The sequence below is a fragment of the Cervus elaphus genome, chromosome 11, assembly GCF_910594005.1.
Source record: "Cervus elaphus chromosome 11, mCerEla1.1, whole genome shotgun sequence".
Classification (NCBI taxonomy): domain Eukaryota; kingdom Metazoa; phylum Chordata; class Mammalia; order Artiodactyla; family Cervidae; genus Cervus; species Cervus elaphus.
The window spans coordinates 30,025,764-30,052,758 of NC_057825.1; the positions used below are offsets into that span (position 1 = coordinate 30,025,764).

General features: G+C 42.4%; 1 long non-coding RNA gene across 1 annotated transcript in view; it reads right to left on the reverse strand.

The window, feature by feature from the left end:
- LOC122703196 overlaps positions 1 to 26,995 on the reverse strand; it is a 66,722-nt gene that overhangs the window by 3,230 nt on the left and 36,497 nt on the right. The window contains exon 2 of the long non-coding RNA XR_006343415.1: positions 2,436 to 2,489. This is a non-coding gene — a long non-coding RNA (uncharacterized LOC122703196). The remainder of the gene's footprint in view (positions 1 to 2,435; positions 2,490 to 26,995) is intronic.

Below are 26,995 nucleotides of genomic sequence, written 5' to 3' on the forward strand. Positions count from 1 at the left end.
TTGCTTCCTCTTCAAACCATACTACATGTCTATAATCCCTGTGATGAAGGCAAATGGAAAGACTGCCTTCATTGAAAACTGGAGTAAGAAGGCACTTCTTGAGTCCAGTGCCCTCTCTGGCACACCAATACATCATGGTCTTGTATGACAAGAGGAAGGGCCACACGCCTACATGAGGCCACAGAGTGGGGAACTCGGGCTTCAGATTGGGTAGTGTGATTCATGGAAGAATTTATTAAAGCTCCCTTATGTGTAAGGTAATGCACTGGGAGCATATCCATCAGCAAATCAGATTTTTGTGTTCTAACCCTAGGGGCCCTCTAGGAAATAATTAGATGAGCTTGGGTAAATGATCTAACCCTAATGTGGCCCAGTTTCCTAATGTAAAATGGGGACAATAAATAATACCTCTGTAAATTAGCTTTTAAGCACTTTCTTGACCTAATTTTGAGGACCTGACTAGAGGCCAGTCAGTTCCCCTTCTTGAGTAGCCAAGTAGGTCTACACTCCCAACCACCTCCCCTATCAAACTCTCATACTTCGGGCCTCTATAAACCCATCTTAATCATCCTAGGGCCAAGTAACAGAATTCTTGACAGTCCTTATGGCAGAGTCTACTAAGATTATCCAAGTTAGTCAATTCTGAATCTGTTGGCCCTGCCTTGCTCTTTCCTTCCCACAGCAACCCAAATGAAGGTGCTTACCCACAATGTTCTTCCCTTTGCTTCATTATCAACCCTGATGCTTCCCCTAGTGGCCCTGCATTGCATGCTGCCTTTTCCCCAGGGACCTGTGGGAATAGCAAAACTGTATCTTTCTGTTTTCTTTCTCTTGATCTGTGTTTGGCCTCACAATATCTATCAAGGTTAAAATGACCTGCCCTGCACCACTCACAGATTGATTTGGAGACATATTAAGATAATGGATATGAAAGCCCTTCAAACAGTTTGGAGGGATTACAGACATGTGATATGGTCAGAATCACCCTGTTCGGTATTGGAGAGAAGCAAAACACCAGGTGACAGACACGCCTTGTGGTAGACATCATTGCTCAGTCACTCAGTCATGTCCAGCTCTTTGTGACCCCATGGACTGTAGCCCGTCAGGATGATAGTCAACAATAATACATTTGCAATACATACATCTGAAAAATGACTTGTATCTAGAATGTACACTGTAACTCCTATAACTCAACAATATGAAGACACAACCCCGGAGGGGGTCAAGGAAACCCCTTTAGGATGGACTAGTTGGATCTCCTTGCAGTCCAAGGGACTCTTAAGAGTCTTCTCCAACACGACAGCTCAAAAGCATCAATTCTTTGGTGCTCAGCTTTCTTTATGGTCCAACTCTCACATCCATACATGACCACTGGAAAAACCATAGCCTTGACTAGATGGACCTTTGTTGGCAAAGTAATGTCTCTGCTTTTTAATATGCTGTCTAGGTTGGTCATAACTTTCCTTCCAAGGAGTAAGCGTCTTTTAATTTCATTGCTGCAATCACCATCTGTGGTGATTTTGGAGCCCAGAAAAATAAAGTCAGCCACTGTTTCCCCATCTGTCTGTCATGAAGTGATGGGACCGGATGCCATGATCTTAGTTTTCTGAATGTTGAGCTTTAAACCAACTTTGTCACTCTCCTCTTTCACTTTCATCTTTAGTTCTTCTTCACTTTCTGCCATAAGGGTGGTGTCATCTGCATATCTGAGGTTGTTGATATTTCTCCCGGCAATCTTGATTCCAGCTTGTGCTTCCTCCAGCCCAGCATTTCTCATGATGTACTCTGCATATAAGTTAAATAAGCAGGGTGACAATATACAGCCTTGACATACTCCTTTTCCTATTTGGAACCAGTCTGTTGTTCCATGTTCAGTTCTAACTGTTGCTTTCTGACCTGCATATACAGGTTTCTCAAGAGGCAGTTCAGGTGGTCTGGTATTCCCATCTATTTCAGAATTTTCCACAGTTTATTGTGATCCACACAGTCAAAGGCTTTGGCATTAAGTTTATTTAATTTTTTAAGAAGGTAAATCAGTGAAAGGTCTAGAAGGTTTGGCAATACGAAAACAAACAGGACCCGAAACATGTTTTAAATTTCTATTTCATGGTAGAAATACAGAGATAAAAGGATTCTAATCATGTTCAGATGCCTGTATCCATCTCTGAGTACTGTGTGTCTAGTACGAAGTTAGTGCGTGTGCCCTAGCCATCCCTTTAAAAGAATCATCTGAAATAGGAATATCAAAGACATCTATGAAACAAAAGCTTGAGCATCTTCTTTTACCTAATCAACACAGACTTTCTGGAAGCAACAAAGAACTTGAAGAAGTTCTTTCACTGGCACCACCCAACCCCTTCAATAAAAAACAAACAGAAGAAATCAAAAGATGAGAATAGAGAGGCTTGTGTTTGAGACTCAGCTTTTCTACTTACCAGCCTTGTGATTTTGGCAAGGTACTTAACCTTTTTCAGACTTGCTTTTCTTATCTGTTAAATGAGGACAGAAAATATAACTCACAAATTCTTTGTAAATATTAATAGAATACCATATGGAAAATGCTTAGCAAGGCTTGATATATAATATACTTTCAGTAAACAATGGCTAGGGAAAAAAAAAGGTAGCTCTTGTTACACGAAGTTTTTGTCATATATTCCTTTTTATTTTTTATCAGCATGTGTTCCTTAGCATTCCTGGGGCTTCAATAGCCTTTAAAGCACCAAAAGTTCCACAGTTAGAATATATTCAAATTCCTTAGGAATAAGATAATATGTAAATGTTTTATATATTATGTTATCATTTTTCTCTCTATTGTTTATTTCTTCTATTGGAAAATTTATGAAAATGCAAAAGGAATGTACAGATGACTAATTTCAGAAACCTAGGGAAATCAGAGGGGACAAATATGGCAGTTAAAATGTAGTCTGAATTTATTCTGCAAAGCATGGAAGGAAATGATGTCATCACTTGGAGTATGGGAAAGTAGGAAATGGTTATCTGATGTGTGGATGAGGAGACATCTCAAAGTCATAAATGGTATGGCTGACTATCCTCAATCTTACCCATCTTTCAGGCTTACCCATCTTTCAGGCTTATTCAACTATTTATTTACAATTTCTAAATTTATTGAAATCTGTTCAGCTGTTTTCAGGCAACAAACAGATGGAGTTTAGGATTGGTGAATTCAAATCATCAGGCTCACAAACAGAGAGAATGGACTCAGTCTAAGAACAGACTGCATTGTTGAAGATAAAATGAAAAGGTAACCTTTACACACCAGCATTTAACTGCTGGGAAGTTCCAAACACTGATGGAAACAGTTGGCTGTCCATCTGGAAGAGATACTTAAAATTAAGTTAAACACAGAGTGCTGTTTTAAGGTAACAATTGCTTCCTATAGATTCCTATTCTATTAAAGCCTCAAAGTTATAAAATATAACCTTGGAATCTGTTAAAGTATAAACCAAGGCATATCAAAATGTTTTTAAGCAAAAGTTGGTTTCAGTCAAGTAATGCCAAACCAGAAGTTCTCCACCTAAAGCACAGATTTTTATGGAGTAAAGGCAGAAGCAAAGTAAAGAAATGATTGATTGGCTTGAGTTTAAATTCTAGTTGGATGTTTGCAATTGGTTGCCCTTAGGGTTCAATTTTGCAACCTTGAGTCATGCTGACCTAAGGTTAGATTTGGGTCTGCTTACATAGGTCACCATGACTTTAGAGCAATATTGGTCTAATGATCTCCTTGTTTAATTAACTTAAATGTTAGAAAGCATCACCAACTCAATGAACATGAATCTGTGCACACTCCAGGATATAGTAAAGGACAGGGGAGCCTGACGTGCTGCAGTTCTTGGGATTGAGAAGAGTTGGACACAACTTAGCAACTGAACAACAACAAAAAAAATCTCAATAATCTCAATGCTGGGATATCTTCTGGAACTCTAAAAGTTACCATTGAATTACTTTAGTTTTTTATATTTATTTATTTGGCTGTGCCAGGTCTTTTCATCTTCATTGCGGTAGGTAGGATTGGTAGAGGAATCTTTAGTTGCAGCAATATAGGATCCAGTTCCCTAATGAGGGAACCAAGCCAGGCCCCTTACACTGGGAGCACAGAGTCCAAGCCACTGGATCACCAGGGAAGTCCCTGAATCCCTTTAAATTGAGAAAGGTTGAAGGTAGTAACTAATGTCAGTAATTTATAATGAATTCAAACTCTGAAAATTCCAGATGTTAGGTTATAAGGTATATATGATTGCATTTAACAAGTTTTTCTATTCACACAGTGATTCAAAGATTTTAATAAAGTGCTATTTTAATCAACAGCAAAATGCCTGACCAAAGCTATTAGCCTCAGCATTAGAAGACTAAAAGGTAATGCTGTCCCAACTATATCATAGCTACCGAGATAGTATGGCAGCAATTAGCCTGGAAATATGGTTAAATTACTTAAGTGTTACCCAGAATAAATCAGGGAGCAGATACACCACTTTTCAGAATTAAAATCACAGTGGACCCACACAGCAGATCTACAGGTGGTTGGTAAGTTCCTTGGGGAATCTTGTTCTGCCCCCAGCTATGCAAGTTCATAATCCCGGCCACAGGCTTACAGGCCATTGGAGCAGCATCACAGTAGTCTACTCTCCTGCCCGACTATAAGGCTCCCCTGTGTATTCATTAGTTGCTACTAACTTTATGAAAGGTGAGAAAGACACAGACTCACCAACACATCTATGGACTCCTCCACAGGTCACAGCCTCCCTTGCCATTGGGTAGAGGCCATGAAATGGGTTCTGAATAATGGAAAAGAGTGGAAGTGATAAACCTTTTGGTGGTCTCACTATTAAAAACATTTCATCATGAGATCCAGCCCTTTCTTCCCCTTCTATGGCAATGCAAGAAGTCACAGAAGCAGCCCAGGACTCAGAGCTCACTGTGTGGAATACAGACACAGGAGAAAAGCCCAAGAAACAATAGGCCTTGCCTCAGAACAATATGAACATCCTCTTTTCTGCTGCTGTTATTAAGCCAGTGGAATTGCTGGGTTTCTTTGTTATTGCATCATAGCCAAGCGTATGCTGACTACTATAAAGTGACAAAAAGAATCTTTCTGTTTTGACTATAACACAGAAGAAAATACCTTTGATTCCTCTTATGCCTCATAGGTCCCTGAGAGATTTCTGTTACAAAAGATAGCTTTGTTTGATAATGAGCCAATAAGAAGGCTTAGATGTATAAAACAGTAATTTCAGCCACTTTCCAAAATTAAGAATCATATAACCTTCCATCTGTACAGCAATAACAAGTTTTTTCATAATGCTTTCATGTACACATCTTCACAACAGCCCTGGAACTTTTTTAAGTGTATAAAATCTCAACTTTATGATTGAACAAAGTGAGTAATAGCAGGATTTTAAGTAAGATGTCCAGGAACTCAGTTAGTGAGAGCACAGATGAGATAGGCTGTCACCTTTGGTCCTTCTGTAATCAAGAAATGCTCCAAGCTTTCAGCCTTGTCGCAGATTTTTACAAGCTCTTCTTTTAATAACCTTTCTCCATTGTGTTCCTGACTTATTACCTCCCTGGCTCCCAGCACTCTTATTTATATGCAGACTCATTCCAGCTGAACATCCCAGTGTTTATGCTGTGTTTACTGTGCTGTTTCCTAACTAGAGTCCATTATCTACTGAAACAAGAAGGATGTTCACAAATAACACACAGCTTGCCTATGGCTGCCAGACCAGCCAAGCCCATAACAGGGGGCAAGGATGTATCTTTGCTGATGGGGACAAACCTGCTGTTTTCATATGAGCTTCCCCTTGGGTGGTCCCAACAAGAGGAGAAGGACTAGAGAGCCGAGAGCACGTGACTTACTTCAGGGAACCAAGCCAAGTGCCATTTCAAAGTCTCACTTCCAGGCAAGCTTTGCCCTCTGACCGGGGACCAGGTTGCAGGGTAGATGGGCCCCAGTCAGAGCTGCTGATGGACTTGAGGTCAGATAGGTGGCATCTGTAATCAAACGGACTTAGAAGAAAGAAAGGCTCTAGGAAGGTGGCTGGGAAATACTTGACTTAAATTGACTACTTGGAGTAGTGAACATAGCTCAAAGCCAGCTTCAAAAGCTGTTTCTATGCCTCTTGTCTGGATCACCCATCTGGCCTGTATAGAGAGCTAACAATTAGAGGTGCCTAGCTTAGGTGGTGTGGGGAGGCCTGGGGGGAGGGGCTGAGCACTCTTACCAAGTGCCACAGGCCCCTGTCTCCTCCCTTCTGCCTAGTACTAATGGCCATTATGGCAGGTGGTAAAATGTAGACTAATGTAGGTGCAATGTACAGCCTGCTGGCTTTGAAGTCAGACCATTATATTTTCAAAATCTGGTTCAGCCCTTAAGAGCTGGGTGACTTTGGTCAAGTGATTTAACCTGTCTGTGACTTGGTTTTCTCATACATAAAATAGGAAGAAAGAATAGCTACCTTTGCTAAGTTGTAAAGATTGGGAATTATATATATACAAACATTCATATACACATGTAATGTTTGGTGCGGCATAAGCCCTGGCATATGATCAGCCCTGAGTAAATGGTAGCTTTTGTGTTGCTTTCATAACTGTGATTATTAAATGCAAAACTGCTTATTTGTGCTCTTTCTCTGATCTACCTCTCACCACCTCTATGAAAACCATCTGTGTCATATCAACTCCCAAAAGCAAACAAGCCCCTTTTGTATGGAAGAGAAACCTGGCACAATGCCCAACACTTAGTACATACTCAATATACACTTCTTGAACTGAATTGTGCCCCAAATTTTATATCCATAGGCAGCTTCCTTGGTTTGCTTTATTGGCTTCAATATTCCTCTAAAAATGAAGCTTGGCTTATTCCTGCCTGGAACCTCTGAGTGTTTTGGCTGAAGTTAAGAAATATGTATGACTTTTTGTGTATGAAGAGCTTTATATCTGATCATGTGCTTTCACATAACTACATTAATATTCTGGTGCAATTAAAAAAAAAAAGAACAAAACTGATGGATCACATTTCTATCTGTATACCACCTATTTTGGACTGGTATTCTAAAAAAAAGTAGAAGAGATCTATAAAAAGGCTTTAGAATTATGGCCAGGGATGAGAGTTTAATATTGCAGAATATTAGTGTCATGGCTTCTAAGGCTGTGGCAGGGTCTTAAGATTAGAAGGTAATTTAGAGGTCATCTAGTCCTACCCCCACACCAGGCAATGTCTGCCAGCTCATATCTTGGAAACTGTGAACAGCACTGGCTCCACAGGCCCTGGCACCAACCCCAGTTCACACTGCCAGGCCCTGGGGCACCAGATGCCCACAGCTAAGAAGGGGCTAATAGGCCTGTGAGGATTGTGTTGACCACTGTATATCAAGGATTCTTGCCTAGTGGTCTCTATCTTATGAAATTAAACAGGAATATGCAAGGTTTATTGAATTGAATATGCTTTGAAGGCATAGAGCTCTAGAGTGTCAGTGTGTTCATATGGGCACATATGTACATTTCAAGATCTAGATATAGTTAATACTCAAGATGAGGACACACAGTGGGCACAAAGGACAATGTGGTTCACACACAACCTTTTACTCCTGGAGGTCGCATATTACTTCTTAAAGAACACCTGATTCACTTATTAACCGAGATTTCATTTAGTGCACACTTCCTTCATAAAAATGTATCTTAGGGTTTTCATTTGTAGTGCTTCCTTTATATCCCTGGGAGACAGGGGTGGAGGTGGAGTCTCAACCTGCAAATTTAGGTAAAGGCCAGCCCATCAGTGCCATTTTTCCATTTTTCTAGATTTCATATATATGCATTAATATACATCTTTTTTCTCTTTGACTTTCTTTACTCTGTATAACAGGCAGGAGCAGAGACACAGATGTAGGGAATGGACTTGTGGACACAGCAGGGTAAAGAAAGGATGGGAAAAAATGAGACAGTAGCATTAACATATGTACACTATCATGTGCAAAACAGATAGCTAGTGGAAAGCTGCTGTGTAGCAAAGGGAGCTCAGCCTGGAGGGGTGGAATGGGGGAGGGGGGTGGGAAGGAGGCTCAAAAGGTCAGGGATGTGTAACACACACACACGCACACACACTTATGGCTGATTCACATTGTTGTATGGCAGAAACCTACACAACATTGTAAAGCAATTATCATCCAATTAAAAAAAGATGGAAGTGAAAGTGGCTCATTCTTGTCCAACTCTTTGTGACTCCATGGACTATACAGTCCATGGAATTCTCCAGGCCAGAATACTGGAGTGGGTAGCCTTTCCCTTCTCTAGAAGATCTTCCCAATCCGGGGATCAAACCCAAGTCTCCGCATTGCAGGCGAATTTTTTACCAGCTGAGCCACAGACAATACCAAAAAGACTCAGTCCAGGCAGTACCCAGATGAGCTCATAAACCCCATTCCTGTCCCTGCAAGGCCTAAGGTTCTACTGAGCTAGGCTTGGGTGAAGTTGGCTGGTCCCTTATCTGCATGTCCAAAGAACTATTTACATTTTAAATCCCTGCTGTGTCCTTGGGTTACATTTTGATGACTGCCAAGTAGTTAAGTTCAGAATTTTCCCTCGGAACAGTAAACAGTTTACTTTTCAAATAGCATCATTTTTGAAGTTTTTATTCCTCACCATCACTGTGTTAAGAAAGCTGTCAAGTTTTGGAATTTCATGGAGAAATGTGAAGTGGCCTTTGTAAGTGCCAGATGAACCCTTTGAGGCCTGACATTCTCAATGTGATGACTCTATTTACATATATATTGTCCTTCCTAGGAAATGCTGGAAGTTTGGATTTGGGATTACTGTATCTAGACAGTTCTGGCTGCCACAGGGGCCTTGTCTTTCTTATTTCATGTATGCATGCATGCATTCATTCATTCATTCACTCACTCATTTATTTATTCATTAAAAAAGAATTTATCATTTCATTCTGGATATCTGGGGAGGTCTGGGCTCTTGCTCTGCCATTAAGGAGGGTGACAGGAGTCAGGAATCATGCTCCTAGGGTAGAGAACCTAAACACTCAGATTGATAAGAACATCAGTTCTTAACAATGCTTATCTTGCCCAAATAATTTTCAGTCAAATAAAGAAATTGTATTGCTGTTCACCTATGGTTCAATTGATTTCAACTATGAGTATCTGAGATCCTTCTAGAGGCCTTCTTAAGGAAACCAACTTGTATTTATCCTTTCATTAGACTGGTTTTCCCTTTGCTTCCCCTCTCCTTTTTTTTCCCCCATTTATCTTTATTAGTTGGAGGCTAATTACTTTACAGTACTGTAGTGGTTTTTGTCATACATTGACATGAATCAGCCATGGATTTACATGTATTCCCCATCCCGATCCCCCCTCCCACCTCCCTCTCTACCCTATCCCTCTGGGTCTTCCCAGTGCACCAGGCCCGAGCACTTGTCTCATGCATACAGCCTGGGCTGGTGATCTGTTTCACCCTAGATAATATACATGTTTCAATGCTGTTCTCTTGAAACATCCCACCCTCACCTTCTCCCACAGAGTTCAAAAGTCTGTTCTGTACATCTGTGTCTCTTTTTCTGTTTTGCATATAGGGTTATCGTTACCATCTTTCTAAATTCCATATATATGCGTTAGTATACTGTATTGGTCTTTATCTTTCTGGCTTACTTCACTCTGTATAATGGGCTCCAGTTTCATCCATCTCATTAGAACTGGTTCAAATGAATTCTTTTTAATGGCTGAGTAATATTCCATGGTGTATATGTACCACAGCTTCCTTATCCATTTGTCTGCTGATGGGCATCTAGGTTGCTTCCATGTCCTGGCTATTATAAACAGTGCTGCGATGAACATTGGGGTGCACGTGTCTCTTTCAGATCTGGTTTCCTCGGTGTGTATGCCCAGAAGTGGGATTGCTGGGTCATGTGGCAGTTCTAATTCCAGTTTTTTAAGAAATCTCCACACTGTTTTCCATAGCAGCTGTACTAGTTTGCATTCCCACCAACAGTGTAAGAGGGTTCCCTTTTCTCCACACCCTCTCCAGCATTTATTGCTTGTAGACTTTTGGATAGCAGCCATCCTGACTGGCGTGTAATGGTACCTCATTGTGGTTTTGATTTGCATTTCTCTGATAATGAGTGATGTTGAGCATCTTTTCATGTGTTTGTTAGCCATCTGTATGTCTTCTTTGGAGAAATGTCTGTTTAGTTCTTTGGCCCATTTTTTGATTGGGTCATTTATTTTTCTGGAATTGAGCTGCAGGAGTTGTTTGTATATTTTTGAGATTAATCCTTTGTCTGTTTCTTCATTTGCTATTATTTTCTCCCATTCTGAGGGCTGTCTTTTCACCTTGCTTATAGTTTCCTTTGTTGTGCAAAAGCTTTTAAGTTTAATTAGGTCCCATTTGTTTTTTGTTTGTTTTTTTTTTTTTTTTTGCTTTTATTTCCAATATTCTGGGAGGTGGGTCATAGAGGATCCTGCTGTGATTTATGTTGGAGAGTGTTTTGCCTATGTTCTCCTCTAGGAGTTTTATAGTATCTGGTCTTACATTTAGATCTTTAATCCATTTTGAGAAATATACCATGTTCATGAATTGGAAGAATCAATATTGTCAAAATGGTTATACTACCCAAAGCAATCTATAGATTCAATGCAATCCCTATCAAGCTACCAACAGTATTTTTCACAGAACTAGAACAAATAATTTCACAATTTGTATGGAAATACAAAAAACCTCGAATAGCCAAAGTAATCTTGAGAAAGAAGAATGGAACTGGAGGAATCAATCTGCCTGACTTCAGACTATACTACAAAGCCACAGTCATCAAGACAGTATGGTACTGGCACAAAGACAGAAATATAGACCAATGGAACAGAATAGAAAGTCCAGAGATAAATCCACGAACCTATGGACACCTTATCTTTGACAAAAGAGGCAAGAATATACAATGGAAAAAAGACAACTTCTTTAACAAGTGGTGCTGGGAAAACTGGTCAACCACCTGTAAAAGAATGAAACTAGAACACTGTCCCCTCTCCTTGACTTGAGTTTTCTGGAATTGGCTCATTAAGTCTTGCTGAGAAGGCAAATAAATCTCCAGGCAGATTGCTCTTGCCCTTCAAAAATGGTTAAGGAAGGAGCAGAATTTCAGGGAGTACCACTCCTGTGAAGAAAAATTTATACCAGCTCCAGTACCTAACACGGTTGCTAATAACTCTTGCAAGACCAGCAGCCATGATATTAAATGCAATGAATGAGCTGAGCTGAGCTGTAATGACACTGCAGGCTCTGGGCTAAGAGCACACTCCCCCAGTGGTATGCTCACAACCACCCTGAGAAGCAGGCTCAGTGTCCCCTATTTGCACATGGTAAAACCAAGAGAGCACAAAGGTCACACAGGCTACCCAAGTCCCTCGTCAGTTATCAGGGGGCTAAGTTGGGATCCAAAGCAATCAATGTGCTACACTGCCTCCCTCAGCCAGGTACCATACTAAGAAGGCAAAGAATGGAATGGCAGACATGGCTGGACTTCCCTGGTGGCTCAGATGGTAAAGAATCCACCTGCAGTGTGGGAGACCTGGGTTCAATCCCCCTGGGTTAGGAAGATCCCCTGGAGGAGGGAATGACAACCCACTCCAGTAATCTTGCCTGAAGAATCTCCATGGACAGAGGAGCTTGGCGGGCTATAGTCCATGGGGTCATAAAGAATTGGACATGAGTGAGTGACTAAGCACAGCAAGACACATAATATCTCCATATTTATTATATTTCCTCATTTCCCCTATAGTGATAATCAGTAAGAGTCAAATGGTATGGGAGAGACTATGCCTCTCACATTGAAGAACTGAAGAATTCCAAGAGATATCAGGGGAGGGAGGGGGTTGATAAAAATGATTTATTCAGAGGAATAAAGGCTATACACATGTGTGTCAGGCATGGGGGACACAGGCAGTGGCTGAAATCTCTTTAAGGCCACATATTATCCTGGGTGACCAAAGAGTAAGCACCCATCTTTGGTTTGGCAATGTGGTTCTCACACAAAGGAGTGGAGAAAGCCAGAATATCTCCACATTCTGGGAGGAAGAGCTAGGGAGAGATGCTCAGAGCTTGCATCTCTCCCTAACAATGAGAAAGCAACATGGAAGGCCAGCTCCAGACAAGCCACAGGTCCACAGACATGGAAAGATGGAAATTCACACAACAGTAAGGTTATACATGAACTGGGCAATTGTGCTAACCTTTACATTTATGTTCTCATTTTAAACAGCATAGAGTGACAATGGACAGGTAAGGTCTGGCAAAGGGTCAATAGAGTGATGATTGTTATTGTTGTTTCATCACTAAGTCATGTCCAACTCTTTACAACCCCATGGACTGCAGCCTGCCAGGGGGCCTCTGTCCATGGGATTTCCCAGGCAAGAACACTGGAGTGGGTTGCCACTTCCTTCTCCAGAGAGTCTTCCTGACCCAGGGATCGAACCCATGTTTCCTGCATTGGCAGGTGGATTCTTCACTCCTGAGCCACCAGAGCTTCCCAGGGTGATAATACTTGATGTTAACATTAAAGCCTGGGAAAGAGTACATCAAAGGAAAAGGAAAAGTAGGAAATTCCAAATGGATGAAACAATGTTTGCAAAGGTGAGGGAGAGCAAGGAGATTTGTCCTTCTGACAGTGAGGGGTGGGCCTTCCTTCCACTTAGGGTCATTACAGGGAAAGAAATATTCCAGCAGGAGTTGGTACCGTAAGGTATGTCACCCACAGAAATATAGACAATAAAAGGCACATTATTTTTCTTTTGCATAGGATTGTACCCCAGCCATCTAGTCCCCAAAGGTAGAATTTAGACCTGTTATTTTTTAAATATTTATGGATCACATAAATGGGCCCTATGTCCATAAATATTGATGTAAGAGGGTGAAAATCTGGATGGGGCTGACAAAACTGATGTTATACTTTGTAAGGTATCAAGTTAATGGCCCAGTAAAATAGGCAGAAGGCACTCATATTTCTGAAAACAGGGCAGCAGCTAATAGATGTGAAGAGGTTAAAACAAGCCAGGTCCTTGAAGAGAGCAGACTTTGAAGGAGAAGCATGCACTCTTTCTTTGCCAAATGAACTGAATGGCTGACAGGCAAGGACGAGGTTATTGGTCATCCCAGGAACAGAGCATTATTACATAGCAATGCAAAGAGCCACAAGTGTGGTGTAAATCGGGGAATGATAAAACTAAGTATATATTAGGGACTCCCAGGAAAGAAAAAATTAGAGCCAGATTCTAGATAGCCTTAAAAGCCAGGCTAAGCTGAACTTTTAGTGGACAATGGGGGACCCTTGAATTTTTCAAATCAAGACAATGACTTAAGAAGATAAATCTCTTGTGGAGCATGGAATAACTGATGTCCAAGAAGTAGAGAGTGGGGAAGGAAATGGCAATCTACTCCAGTATTCTTGCCTGGGAAATCCCATGGACAGAGAAGCCTGATGGGCTACAGTCCATGGGGTCAAAAAGAGTCGGACATGACTTAACGACTAAACAACAACAAGAAGAGACACAGAATGCCCAGTTGAACCCCCATCCTCTGAGTGTGAACTGATGAGAACTGGAACAGAGTTCTGCTGGTTGACATGGAGACAAGGGAAACAAATGGAGAGATGATTAGAGACGGGTGATTTACACTGTGCTTGAAACATTGAATCAAATAAAATGTGTGAAGAAAGGCGTAATGTTATGGAGAACGTGCTGAGGTGTAACAAGGAAAAGGATACTCCTGACAATGGCTCACAATACTAAGCGTGCTTTAAAAGAGTTATGGAGAATGTGATTTTAGAAGCACTGGGAAAACCACTCAGAAGTACAACCCCCATAGGGTGGCCACTGCTTTTCTACCAGGACACTTGCCACTTCCTCTTCCCTGAGCCTATCCAGTCATCTTCTTTCCTACATACCTCCCAAGCCAGAAGGCAAAAAATAAAAAGCTAAACATGGGCGTTCCCTGGCAGTAAGGTGGTTAAGAATCCATCTGCCAATGCAGGCAGACATGGGTTAGATCCCTGGTCTGGGAAGATTCCACATGCCCGCGGGGTAACTAAGCCTGTGGCCAAAACTGTTAAGTCTGCTCGCTTAGAGCCTGTGATCTGCAACAAGAGAACCCACCCACCACAATGAGAAGTCTGCACACCACAATAAAGAGTGGTCCCTGCTCGCCGCAACTAGAGAAAGCCCACACAGCAACAAAGATCCAGCACAGCCATACAATAATAAATAGAAAAGCTAAGCAATCAGTAGGATGTTTTCCATGGATAGCTTATTCGGGGTGGCCAGGAGAGTATGAGATGATATACCAGCTCATCCCAAACCTGCCCCTGAACTGGAAGAAAGAAAAAAAGAAAAAAACCCTCAAGCTATTCAGGGTTCTATGTGAAGCAGGTAGGAAATACTTTGAGAAGTAAGGAATGGAGTGTAGGGGGTTGAAGCGTTAACCTCACACCTGCTTCCTGGTGATTCATCTTCCTTATCATGGCTCTTTGGAGCCCTACTGAGGACCACAGGGATGGGCGAGGAGCCAGTGCTCCAGACAGAGTGCACTGGGGAACCAGAGCAGGTTTATGTGGTTCTGTTCTTTCTAAGAAAAGTAGGTTCCTTCATCCATCACCCTTCCCCTGCCTCCTTTCCAAAGGCTAACCCCCAAAACAATAACAGCCCACAGGAAGACTGCAGGAGATCCTGCCCCTTTAAATTGAGTTCATCTCCTTGTGCTGAGCCAAGCCACATGCTTGGAGTTAAACTCTGGTCCCTGTTTTCAGCGGGAGCAGCATGCATCTGCCTTGCAGAGACCTAGTCCACCGCCATCCACCCCAGAAAGCTTTCAGCAGCCTCCTGACTCCTTTTAAGTCAGGAAGACTCACTGACTTGAGGAGGATTCCTTAAAGATATTCTGAAGACAATGAACCTGAGGACCTAAAGAGTCAAATAATAGAGAAGGTTTTGTAAGTGGTTCTTTGCTGGGTCCCTCAAGTGATAATAAGACATCGGTCTTCAAATTGTTTCTCCATTACCTGGCATGGTGTATCTGCAGAGTCTTCATTGTAAATAAGTGGTTGCCTCTCTGAAGACCAGACTAGGAGGCAAAGGTTAAGATCACATCAGGAGCCACACTTTCTTGGAGGCTGATGCTTCTCTATGGACTATTGATATTTAAATCCCACAAAGTCTGTGCCCTATTTTAACTGAATCACCCCAGTTAATGAGTGCAACTGTTCATTTATTTAGGAGATGGTTTTCTTTAAACAATGACATTCAATTTCCCCTGAGGTGCACCATTCCAAAATCAATGAAGACCTGTGACATATTTATATGCAATTCAGTAGGAGAGAGATGTTTGAATCTTTGTGGTCATGGATGTAATACTAGGTACCTTCAAGTCATTAATTAATTGTTCACATTAAATGAATGTTTATTATCTGCAGTATACTAACTGAAATGCCATGGAATTAAAATACATATTACTACTAGTTGATAAGTATTAATAATGTATTAATATTAATAATACTATTTATATATTTTATATTTATACACACACAACCAATCTTTAAGAGGAGTAGATAAGCCTGCAATCTTGCAGGAGATAAGGATTAGGCAAGGAAAGAAGAACTGACTCAACAACAATAGGAGAGGAGAATTTGAAGTCATGCTAATAATAGCAATAATAACAATAAAATGTATAAACAGCATACAGCATAAGTCAAGCACTCTTCTAAGCATTTTGGATATCATAATTCAATTAATCGTCCCAACAGCACTGTGAGGTAGGTGCAATATTTATCGCCATTTTACAGATAAGAAAATTTAGCTTATGGAAGTTAAGTAACTAACTTAAGGTGATAAAGCTAGTAAGTGGCAGAGCTGGATTTGGAACCAGGTTTATACAGTTTAATCCCAAATGCCATGCTCCAAGACACTGAGTTATTAGAGTATGCTGCAGAATATTCAGGAAGGCTTCCTGTGGGAGCCAGGTTGTAAGTTAGTCTTGAAAGATGAGCTAGGATTTAGAAATGTGAAGAAGAGGAAAAACAACATCCCAGAGAGTACAAACCATCTGAGACTAGTTTTGGGTGCAGGGGTAACAGCACAGTGATTAAGTATGTGGTCCCTGGAACCAGACTTTTGCAACTTCAAATCCCGGTGCCACCACTTACTAGCTGTGTGACTTTGGACAAGTTCCCTAACCTCTCTGTTGTCCTATGTTTCTTACTGCAAAATAGTTATAAAAAACAGCGTGTGCTTAGTCAGCTGGTCATATCCAACTTTTTCCAACCCCATGGACTGTAGCCCGCCAGGCTCCTCTGTCCATGGGATTTCCCAGGCAAGAATACTGGAGAGGGTTGTCATTTCCTTCTCCAGGGGATCTTCTCGACCCAGGGATTGAACCTGCCTCCCTGCATCTCCTACAGGTGGATTCTTTACCCCTGAGCCACTGGGGAAGCCTGGTACAGAATGGTAAATTAGTACGGAATGGTAAAATGGTACAGAATGGTAAGTTGGTAAACACTTAGAAACCACTTAGAACCACCCCTCACTCATAGTAAGTCTCGTATCAGGCTTTTTTGAGTGGGTAAATGTAAATCTGGGGCACTGAGAGACAGACCTGGCTAAAAAGTTAAATGATATTCAACTGCCTGTTGATATGTGTCTTCCTTCACTTCCCTCATTTTCAAGGACCATTTCCTTGGCATCCTAGCATAATTTTTTTGCTTGGGGATAGGATTAGAGAAAGCTCTTGGCCAAACCCTGTGATAAAGGACAACAGTGCACTTGACATCAAAATAACCACAAACGTTTACCCAGAGCCTACATGTGCAAAGTCCTTTTAGGTGCAGTTGGTAATTTAAAAAAAAACAACAAAAAAAAAACAAAGAAAGAAAGAAGAAATTGCAGTTTGCATGCTTCCAGGTGGAACCAGTCGCATGGAAAGCCATGGCTCTATCAGGCCCATGGCTGGCTGCAGTACAGAGCTGATGTGGCTAGTTCCAATGTTCAGAGCAGCCCCAGGAGTGACAGGCTGAGTCAAGGGGGTCAGCAGCCCTTACTAGCTCATTAGTGCTATCTGGATTTAAAAGAGAGATCCCCAAATCCCAGGAGGTGGCTCACTGCTTGGAACAAAACCCAGTGCATTAACATCGTCGTATTCCAAAATGATCCCCAAAGCCCTGCAGTTACACTGATAGAATATGATTTATACCAAAGCAAGTGATGCCAAGGCCCAGACTAGGGAGGCAGCTGAGCAAAGGAATAATTGAGAATCTACAAATTTCTCTATCTGTGAATGTTCCAATTAAATAGAAGAAGTGCATCTCAGGAATCCTGGGCCCCCAGCCCTAGACTCTGCTGGCCTGTCTGCCACCATGTGCCTGTGGGCTGCAGACCTAGTCTGTCACCACAGATTTCTGCATCTCAGCTGAGCTCTGGGCAGCCCAGAAGGGTTTGCAAAGTGCCACAAAGGCCATCTCTAAAAGCCTACTCTCTTTGAGTTTGTTGCCTTCAGTCCAATGGTTACCCAGGAGATGATCCGAGATCCAGCCCCAAGGCTGCTTCTGTTTCTTCAGGGAAGATAGAGGAAGAGATGGGAACATGCTGGTGAAATAAGCAGGGACACAATTTACACAATACAATGAAAATGCCTGTATGTATGTTTGATAATTTTTCTCGAGCTTAGGAATAGCAAGAGTTAGATTTTCTCTTACACTCTTGCATAGCACCTGATGGTTAACACTGCAGCCCAGCCAGAGAATGTTCAAGAAGAAACAGATTGGGAGCATACTCTCTGGAGTCAGACAGGCCACGGTTTGCATACATAACTCTACTGTATTAGAAAATTGTCTACATATGTTCACGAGCTCCTATCTGAGGCCATGTTCAATTAGAGATCAAATGACTATTATTTTCAACTTTGAGAGTCAGTGTATTAGTCTAGACAGGTAATTGTTGTAACAAACAACTTCCAGTTCTCAGTGACTTCACCACAATACAGGTTTATTTCTTACTTTTCTCACTGTCTAATGCAGTAGGGGGCGGAGGGGGCTCTGCTCCATGTACTCACTAAGGGATCCAGGCTTTTCAGATAGAGCAGATTCCACCATCTCCCAGGACCTTGGCATCTTACACTGCTTTATCCCTCTCCCACTGGCAGACAGGCAAAAAGTGAAGGCGTTAGAAGCCAAGTTTGGAAATGACATACATCACTCCCACCCACATTCTATTGTCACATGGACCGCATTGCCACAAAGAGGAGGTAGGAAAATATAGTCTCTCTCTATATGCAGGAGGAAAGGGAATTAAAAGGGCTTAATGAGCACTTCCATTGTCTGAAGTCAGGGAGGCTTCCTGGAGAGAGCAAGACCTGAGAGTTCTGAGGAGGAACAACATCCTTCCACCCTGTCTCTCAGGTTGGAAGTGACCGCAGAGGTCATTGCAGTCGCTATCTCGCCATTCAGCAAAGCGTGGAGCTGAGTGCACAGTAATTGCTTGGACAACATTCGGTGTTTGATCTTAAATGGGATCTAAAGGAAAAGGCAGCAGACAGAGGGGCTGAGGGTGGTAGCTGGACCCAGGATCCAGAGCTTGGCGGTTGATACGGCCTGAGTGGTAGTCAGAGAAACGTTGGGAGGATCCCTGGAAATTAACTCTGCTAATGGTGGGCAGGAGGTTGGACGAGGGAATCTGTCTCATGCTTTGCAGCTGTTGTACATATTAGAACTTTCTCCTCTCCAGTGAAAATACCTTGATAATTTCTGCTGAACATCGTATATATTTGACAGTCACCTGATTTGGTTTCACTGAACAGTATCTGGAATATATAATCTGAGACAGGTAAATACTCATTTATAATTAGCCCATTTTTGCTCCTCTCTCTGGAAGTAAAAGATTTCTAATCTTGTAGTTTAAAAATCCCACTAAAAAAAATTTTTTTGAATGAAAATCCCATTAAATTCACTGATGAATCACTATGTGCATTCTTCCTATAGGTAGAGTCCTATGGCTACAAAGGCCATAGTGGTCCTATTACCACCTTCATGGAAAGACCCCAGCTAATGATAGGAATATGTCTTGTTTTCAGGACCTCAGAACAGGATAAAGCACAGACTATCAGTGTGTGAAGAGCCCAGGGCTGTGCCATTCTGCTGAGACTCACAGATAGAGGCTAATGCCCCTCTGGAGCTGGCAACAGAATTCGAGCCCCCTTTGCTTGGGCAATGCCCAAACTCTTTCTGCTCTTCCCTGGTTTGAGACTTCCAGCTCTGTATTCCTCTGCTCAGACTGTCATAACAAAATGTCACAGACTGGGGGCCCTGAACAACAGAAATTTATTTTTTTACAGTTCTGGAGGCTAAAAACCCAATCAAGTGCCAGCAGCTTTTGCATGATGCTCGCCTCCTTGGCTTTCTTATGTGGTCTTGTGTCCACACATGGCCTCTTCTCTGGGTGCATGTGTGGAGAGAGAACTCTGGTGTCACTTTCCTTTCTCATAAGGACACTAGTCCAATCAGATTAAAGCCCCATCCTTATGACCTCATTTAACCTTAATTACCCCTTTAAAGGACTTATCTCCAAATACAAGTTCAAGCTTTAACGTATGACATTCAGAGAGGTGCAATCCAGCCCATGACAGCCACGCACTCGTGAGCCCCACCTCAAATCCTGATGCCAGTGTACAGAGTCAGGTGGAGCTAAGCGTCATAGGCGGGAGCACTGCTCTGCCTAGGCATCCAGGCCCTGTCTGAGATCCTCAGGTTGTCTCTAAGTGGTCATCATCCCATCAGGTAGTCCTGGATCCCTTCCTCTCTCCTCCCAAACTAACTGTAATCCCCCGGATGTCCAAGGTGGTCTTACCTGAGGAATCGATGCATTTCTGTTCTAGACACCTTCAATGGCAGCCTGCTTCCTTGTCTTCTCCCCCACTACAGGCTCTGGCCTAGGAAAACAGGGCTTCAATTCCCAGTTTCAGGCCACTTCAGTATTCTCACTGATGCTCAGTGCTCCCTGGAGCAAACATCATCCACGGTCAGGTGGAATGCCATGAATTAGAGATTGCTGAGTCCTGATCTCCACCACCTGGCAGAGGTCGTTTATTCCTCAACAGATTTTGGCTGATACTGATGGAACCCCCAGCTTGTGTCAGTGGCATAGCTCCTGCTTTCGCTGTGGGCAGAAATGGGAGGTGAAGACAAGGCTCTGATCTTCCAGAGGAATGTAAAGCTACTTCATAGGAGATGGAGGAATTGAAGATGCTTAGAGATCAACCCAGGACAGTGGAATGAGAAACAAAGGAAGAAGGAGCTCAGAACAGGAGGCCAGGCTTCTGTTACCAGCTCCATCAGTTATTCTGTGTGACTCGGTAACTGGCAGCCCCTGTCTGAGCCTCAGTCCCCTGAATGGTTGACCAGGAGCCTGAAGGTGCTAGTAGTAAAGAGTCCACCTGCAAATGCAGCAGATGAAAGAGGCCAGGGTTCGATCCCTGGGTTGGAAAGATCCCCTGGAGAAGGAAATGGCAACCCACTCCAATATTCTTGCCGAGAAAAATCCCACGGACAGCGGAGCCTGGTGGGCTACAGTCCATCGGGTTGCAGAGAGTGGGACATGACAGCACTAGTCAGCAGCAGCCAGTCCCCTCAGATGTGGCATGCCCTGCTGTTGCAGCCTGCTCTCAGGTCCTCGGTCCTTTGCTTCCTGGCCTGAGACACCCAGGAGGATCTATTCTGGAAGGTTTCATGGACTCCATGCAGATTCCTTGGGCCTCTCCTAATCAGACTCAGGGGCCTAGATTTCCCTGGATGGAACTGTGGCCCACCTACTTCATGTCAAGGGCCTGTCTCATTTTCCAGGTCCGAGAAGATGAATGCTCAGCATTTTCACCAAGAGAATGGAGTATTTCTTCCAGGAAGTTAATAAGATTGTATATTTTAGCCTTGGGGCACCAGAGAAGGGAAAAGAAAAATTCCCTGAAACAACATGTCTCTTGTTTAATAAAGTTTTATTATTATTATTATATATGAGTGTGTGAGAACGAGAAATCTATATCTGTTCTTCACCGTCACAGCTTTATTGGTTCTGAGCTTAAAAAAAAATCAGTTTGGTGAATAACAAAATAAAGAACTGACTGACCAGTGATTTTTAATATTTGGCTCTTCCAAGAAGCAATCTAATAGAGCAAGAGCTTATTGGAAAGTGTATATGATGTGGGAATGAGCTACGCAGAAGGGTGGGCTGTTCTGGCTTGCACCTTGGGAAGGACAGGCGGATATGACAGGTGACAGGGCCTCTTTGATTGCTGGCTCTGCTAGCTCAGTGCAACACCTCTGTTTGGGGCAGTAAAATCAAGCTGAGTGTTTTGTTTTCCTCTGACTCTTATTGTCCTTTGTTGTTATTGTTTTGTTTAGTAAAATAAGTAAAATATTTATTGGGCTTCCCACGTGGTGCTAGTGGTAAAGAACCTGCCTGCCAATGCAGGAGACATAATGAGATTCAGGTTTGATCCCTGACTTGGGAAGATCCACTGGAGGAGTGCATGGCAACCTACTCCAGTATTCTTGTCTGGAGAATTCTATGGACAGAGGAGCTTGGCAGGCTCTAGTCCATAGGATTGCAAAGAGTTGGACACAACTGAGTGACTGAGCACATGCACAGAAAGTATTTATTAAGAGGAAAAAGAGTATAGTATGTTTGGATAGACACATGGGCAGGCTCAGAGAAAGAGAGTGGCTGAGTCGCACCCTCGTGGCAGTTTCAATTACTTTTATGGGGCATTTCTTCCGGGTTTCCTTGGGCCAATAATTTTGATTTTCCTAATCCTGAGGCCATGTTTGGTATATCTCAGGAACAGCCCATGTGTACTTGCTCATCCCTTAGCCAAGATGGATTCTATTGAAGAGGCCTATGGGCAGTTGCATCACATATTATGAGGTAACACCTCCTCCCTTTTTGACTTCCAAGGAGTCTTTCTGCACATGTTTAGTCTGGGAGGTCTCCTTAACTTCAAGAATGAACTATATATGGTCTTTTATCTCTTATCTGGGCAGTGCCCAGCCTCCTTCATCATTCTGCTTTTATGAACCCTCCTTCCATGGAAAGAATTTTTCTCCCCTGGGAAACCCTTTCATTCAGACAGGTCTCAATCTTCCACCATTGTGTGTGTGTGTGTACCTACATCGAGCCTCTGTGCCCATCCACTAGGCCTTATCATCTCAGTCTGGACTTTCCCTGGGAGATAGTACACCTTGCTTCCTGTTGGGTCAACTAAACCTGGGCCATCCTCAGAACTCTATAAATCCTTATATTATATCCCAGGTCTAGACTGAGGCTCTTCTCTGGCCTAGGAATGGGGGTAAAGACTCTTTAAGAAACATCAAAAGCTGTTTCTGTTTTCCATAGTGGCTGCACCAGTTTACATTCCCACCAACAGTGTACTAGGCCTCCCTTTTCTCCACATCCTCACCAACATTTATTATTTGTAGTTTTTTTTTCCGTATGATCCAGCAGTTCCTCTGCTGAGCATATCCCCCCAAAAGGGAAACACTAATTCAAAAAGATATATGCACACCAGTGTTCATAGCTACACTGTTTATAATAACCAAAATATAGAAGCAAGCTAAGTGCCCATCAAATGGAGAAAGATGTATATATACACAATAGAACATTACTCAGCCATAAAAAAGAATGAAATTCTGTCATTTTCAACAACATGGATGGACAGAGAGGGTATGTGTAGTGAAATATGTCAGAGAAATACAAATACTGCATTTTATCACTTTCATGTGGAATCTAAATATAAAACAAAAGAATGAATATAACAAAACAGAAATAGATTCACCGATATAGAGAACAAACTAGTGTCTACCAGTGGAGAGAGGAAAGGGGGAGGGATGTGATAGGGGTAGGAGATTACAACATACATACTACTATGTATGCAATGCAGGGGACACAGGTTCAACCCCTGGTCAGGGAACTAAGATCCCACCTGCCGTGGAGCAACTAAGCCCCAGTGCCACAACTACTGAGCCCCTACTCCACAGCTAGAGAATCCATGCACCACAACGAAAGATCCTGCATGACAAAATGAAGATCTGGCATGCCACAACTAAGATCTGATGCAGCCAAATAAACAAATAAATATTTTAGATAGATAGATAAGCTACAAGGACATATTGTACAGCACTGAGAAATACACCCATTATTTTATAACTTTAAATGAAGCATAAGTTATAAAAATATTGAATCACTATGTGCTATACCTGAAGCTAATATGATACTGTAAATCAAGTATAGTTCTGTGGAAAAAAAAAAAGCAAAATGTTAAAAAAAAAAAAAAAACTGTTTCTGGAGCCTCCACTCTGGGGTCAGCCACTCTTCCCTTAATTTCTTGAGAGTCCTTGTTACTAGTCACAGCAATTGACTTTTAAATGTCTGAACTAGATAAAACCTAATATATTTTAAGTTTGGCTTTTCTGAGTAGAACAGCAGATGTGATTTTTTTAGATGTTAAAGTAGCAAGTACTCTGAGGTCAGGTGGCATATGGTAAACCTAACTCCGTGACCTTACTCCCTACTGGAGACCATGATACCAGTTGCCTGGGTTGGTGGGGGAGGGGGAGTGGGCAGAAGTGAGATTCTACATAGCATATTAGTCTGCTAGGGCCATGACAGCAAAGTATCCCAGACTGGTGGTTTAAACCACAAAAGTGTGTTTTCTATAATTCTGGAGACTAGAAGTCTGACACCAAGGTGTAGGCAGGGTGGCTTCTTTTAAAGCCTCTCTCCTTGGCTTGTAGATGGCCATCTTCTCCCTGTGTCTTCTCATGGCCTTCCTTCTGTACATGTTTATGACCTAATCGCCTCTTCTCCTAAGGACTCTAGTCAGATGGAAGTAAGGCTCATCCTAATGACCTAATTTTAACTTCAGTACTGCTCCAAAGACTATCTCCAAGAACAATCACATTCCGCATCACTGGGGCGTAGGACTTGAATCCATGAATTTGGAGGGACACAATTCAGTTCATAACACACGGGGTAAAGGCATGAAACCTGAGTGAGCCACGCCCCAGAAACTGAGAAGTAAACTGTGTCTGCAGTCATCAGCATTCCTCTTGCACTGGGGCTGCCTTCCCAGTTCTTAGTGCCAAGGGTCCCCATCACCCCGAGCGCCCTTCCCTCTGTACATCTTTTCCCAGCACATGAACAGTGCCATGACTGCTGAGTCATACAAAGGTGAGCCCAGCCAGGCTCCAGGAGAATAAGCCTCTAGCTCCTATGTGCTGTGTGCTGTGCTTAGTCACTCAGTCCTGTCCGAACCTTCGAACATGAGGAAATTATAAATACTAACCACAGAAAATAAACATGTGTTTTATAAAGATGTCCATGTACCTGAGATCATGCACCAGAAGCAGAAGTAGCCACTCTCCCCACTTCTGCCCAAGATCCAGATGATAAGATTTATTTGGTTCCTGAATATCTGAACCAGTTACTGATGACCTTATAGTCTTTTTCTCTCCAGCAGAGGAGAGTGAGAAACCAGCACTCCAAAAGCACAGAGGTGCTAAGTGGGGTTAACGTAGGGCTGTTTAGACCCAATGGCTGTCTTTCCTGCTGGATATCAGAGACCAAAGTTTCACCTCCCAGAGAAAGTGAGTGTCCAGATAGTGACATTCTGGGAAGGGCACCAAAAGCTATCAAGGAAATGCAAACCTGGATTTCTCTGGGGAAGGACATACAAGAATGCATCACAGTGACTGTCCCCAATCTCAGAGCTATTCTGCTCAGTAGAGGGTTTAAGTAATAGGGTGGACCGACCCTCTGAAGGGGAAGGGGGTCCTCCTTCCATCAGGAGCCTTTATCCCCCTCCCAGAAGCGCTTCTACCTTCCAGGTTGAGTTTCCTGCAGGGACACCCCTGAAGTAGGACAACAAAGCAGCGGAGGGGGCCTCATCCATCTTTTCTTCCTCTGTTTTAGAATTGGCGTGTCCTGAGGATAACTATGAAAAGCTCCAACTCTTCTAATTTTTTCCACTGAGTTTTTATTACACTTTAAACATTGCCATGGATGGAATTAATGAGCAAAAACCTACTGGATATGCAGTCAGAATTCTCAGAACCCCAGCAGTCTTGACTCTGAGAGCTCAGGACCACTTGGCACTTAAATGATTGCTAATTTTGTTTCTGATTAGTACCAAGTAGTACCTCAGTTACTCTTCGGATTCTTTCACCTTCTGCTCAGCTGGGAGCATGTTTGACTCACTCTGCTCTTTGTCCCCTGGACATGGTTCAGGCCCAGAGGGTCCCTCAGAGGTGGGAGTTGATGATTCCCAAGGACACGAGCTGCTGAGAAAATCACCCTTTTTACAGGACTATCTTCACACAAAGAAAAGCCCGGATGGTCTCTGCATGGATAACCAGAAACATCATCTGGCCCCTAAAATTTTCCTCCTGTGTTCTCAGTGTCTAGAATTATATTACCAGAACTCGACTCCCTTAGGATTATAAGACATTTTGGTCTTTTAAAGTCCTTAATAAAAACGCAAAGACATCTAGGAAGTATGAAAACTTGTAATATCAACAAGAATTTGAAGTCATTGAGGACAGAAAAGATGACTTAAGTGTCTTTCTTTATCTATTAGAGTCTTAGCTGCCCAGGACTCTCAGAAGGTTAAGTCATCCCATATAATCAAGGTGCTCAGCTTACAGAAGATTTACCTCTTATATGTCTAACTTAAGGAATACGAAGTGTCTAGGATAGAGATCAGATTGAAAATGTTCCATGCTACCCTAACTTCTTAAATGCAGCCTACCAAATGCAAGGAAACATTTTCCTGATAATTCAAGGTCATCGTTATGAACTCCCATTACTGCCCTCTGCATGGATTTTCTACAGCAGGCTGGCTTGTTTGTACTTGCATGGCAGTTCTTACATTTCTTTTTAAGCTTTCCGCCTTTTCCCTCTCATGTAAGCTACTTTCACTGCTTGCTCATGCCGAAGTGTTTGCCTTAGGCATTCTTTCTCTTTCTAACCTATCCTTTTAATCACCTGTGGATAGGAAATAAGATACCCAAGCTTTTGGGGGTCTGTGAGTTAAAGAAGAGAAGATAGGCTTTGAATAAGAATGTTTCCCATAGACAAAGGCAAGAATTTTATTATAGGACCCACTAATTTTTACCACACTTTTTTTTTTTTTGCTTTTTCTCTGAGCCTCAGCTATTACTTGCATAACTGAGGTGATCAAGATCTCCTGTTGCATGATCAGACAGGTGAGTTTCTTTATAAAGTTAGGGACACAGGCGCCTATTCTGTAGTGTAAGGTAAAGGGCAGGAGTTGGTCATCTCATTGCTCAAACTTGCCTCAGTCTCATCAACAATCCCTGTCTAGTCTGACAGATTTCATCAAAGTTAATTATTTTCCAAAGTGGAACATTTTTTAGAATGAAAGGATGCAATATCAATAGTTACTTCAAGACAACGGGCATACAGCAGGACTGTCCTGGGCAAATCAAGACCGAGGGTCTCCCTATTTCTAGGAAACTCTGCAGTGACAACAGTTGGGACAAAGGACTGAAGATGCTGTGGACTACAAGGACAATAAAGGACTAGTGCAGCATTGGATGTTCATCATAGAAGCAAGCATAGACTCTTTTTGGGCAAGCTCTCCATTTGGATTTATGCTTACAGGTCATGGACTCTGATAAACAGCTAAGACTCACATCTTAGCAAGGCTAAAACCAAGATTTTATCATCGCTTTCATATTTTATGGGCTTCCCTGGTGGCTCAGTGGTAAAGAATCCACCTGCAACACAGGAGACGTGGGTTTGATCCCTGGATCTGGAAGATCCCCTGGAGAAGGAAATGGCAACCCACTCCAGTATGCTTGCCTGGGAAATCCCATAGGTAGCGGAGTCTGGTGGGCTACAGGCCATAGGGTCAAAGAGTCAGACATGACTTAGTAACTGAGCAC